The following is a 2,077-nucleotide window of genomic DNA, read 5'->3' as shown; positions in this document are numbered from 1 at the left end:
TACTGTGTGCGTGTGTGTGTGCGTGGTTGTGGAGTCAGTGAGTCAGGTCCCGGCCTGTGACTCTCTCCCATTGTGTCCTGCATATATATACCCGGAAGCGAAGCGGTCAGTCACTACTATAGTCTATACAGATGACAATGACGTCCAGTGTCCTGGAGGACTGCATGTCTTGGACTATACATCACTGACCACATCGCTGACATACCACCGCCGCCGCCGCACCGGTCCTTCACCCCGACGATGGGACGCTTCCAAACGCCATGAATTATATGCGGGGGTGTCTACTCTCTTCCCACTCTAGGAGATTGTTGTTGTTCCTATATATCTCGCTATAGCTATGTATATATGGCAGGGTGTTTTGTGAGTGTGTGGAGTTTCTTTCTGTCTCTCTCTGTCTGTGTCTGTCTCTCTCTCTCTCTCTCTCTCTCTGAGGGAGAGGAGGGGGGAACCGAGGGAAAAAGGAAGCCGTTCTCTTTTCTCCCAATGAGAGAGAGAGAGAGAGAGAGAGAGATATGAGAGACACAAGCACAACTGTTCAACATCAAACAGGCTTCCTGCATGGGAGATAGGGACAGAGTCAGACAGAGAGAGAGAGAGAGAGAGAGAAGCTCTTTGAAGTCTCTCTCGACCAGGAGCAGATTTTCTAGAACAACAATAAACACGGTGCTATAATGACCGTATGAGAGGGATGTCTCTCCCCGTCTGTATACTGTATAGTCTGGTTGTGTATAGCCTGGAAACCAGACGCATCTGCCGATGCAAAAATAATACGTTTTTGCCCTGGGCAGATTTATTAGGTCTGGCACGATCACGCATTTCACTGTATAGACCGAAGTATAGTGAGTGACCAATCGGGGGCCCAGTATGCAAAATATATAGGGCGGGTTTATCAACCCAGTAAGATGTTTAAAAGTAAAAATATTTAGGACGACCGTTGACGACCGATTCTACTCTATGGGCTGTATTTTGCGTGTCTTAAGTATACCAGGTCTTATTTCCTAACTTGAGTAAACTAAAGACCTGGAGGCGTGGTCAATGCCATTTGGCTATTCTGAGTGGCCAAAGAGCATTGACCACGCCTCCAGGTCTTTAGTTCTACTCAAGTTAGGGAATAAGAACCCTGGTACTTAAGACACGCAAAATACAGCCCTATAGCTCCGAGACATGGAAACAAGAGAATCGGTTAGGATGGCACTTATACACCCGCCTTCTAATGAGAGCGCAAAATCTGTCTCGGAAGAGCCAACCATCGACTGATCTATATACGGCAACCTTCCCCGTGTTTCTTCACCAGTCCGATCCAGAATAGCGCATTTTGCCGGCCACTGCTGCTACAGACAGAGCTGACAATGAGGTTATATCTTCCCTTCTTTCTCTGGAGTCCTGCCTCAGGGCGGACCAAGAGGTAGAAAGCTGTCGTTCCCTGATGTCATCGCTATAGAGCGTCGCAGTCCCGCCCCCCCCCCCACCCCCTCGAGAGAGACCCGGAAAATAAATCCCCCGTTAATTTTCCTCATAGACTTTTCAGAAAGTATTTATTTAAAGACGTTTATACGCCGCGGACAAAGCCAAGTCTTGTCGTGACAAATCATGATAAACTTTTTCATTAAAAAATTAGGCCAAAATAATTAGAAAGTAGAAAAAAACGGCAGGTTACAACAACTCTTTTTTTGTTGGTTTTCTTCTTTGTAATTATTTGTTTGGTCCAAAATATTGTGTGTGTTAATTGTCATGATTTGTCACGACAAGAGTTGGCTTCGTACGACGCTTAAAAGGTCTTTGGAAAGGTTTTGAAATACGTCTATGGGAAAAATGCATTGGGATTCATTTTCCTGGGGGGGGCGTGGACTGCGACGCTCTATACTCTAGTCTATCCACACTTTTCCTGGGCTGTGTGTGCTCCAGTTCCTGTCGATTTGATCCAATGAAAGCCAATGAAACTGGTCAGATGACCAATGATATCCAATGAAATCAACAGGAACTGGAGCACACACAGCCCAGGAAAAGTGTGGATAGGGACACATGCATGCTTCAGTAGGAACTGGCGGTGGCAATGAAGGAACCAGGGAAGTCTGGC

General features: G+C 46.5%; 1 protein-coding gene across 5 annotated transcripts in view; it reads right to left on the bottom strand.

The window, feature by feature from the left end:
* Positions 1 to 2,077, bottom strand: part of srgap2 (SLIT-ROBO Rho GTPase activating protein 2) — a 113,263-nt gene that overhangs the window by 62,780 nt on the left and 48,406 nt on the right. The gene's annotated exons all lie outside the window — the stretch shown is intronic.

This window comes from Protomyctophum bolini (genome assembly GCF_963924005.1).
Source record: "Protomyctophum bolini genome assembly, chromosome: 2".
NCBI classification, from domain to species: domain Eukaryota; kingdom Metazoa; phylum Chordata; class Actinopteri; order Myctophiformes; family Myctophidae; genus Protomyctophum; species Protomyctophum bolini.
Note: the sequence above shows the minus strand (reverse complement) of the source record. Positions and strands in the feature narration are given on the sequence as shown.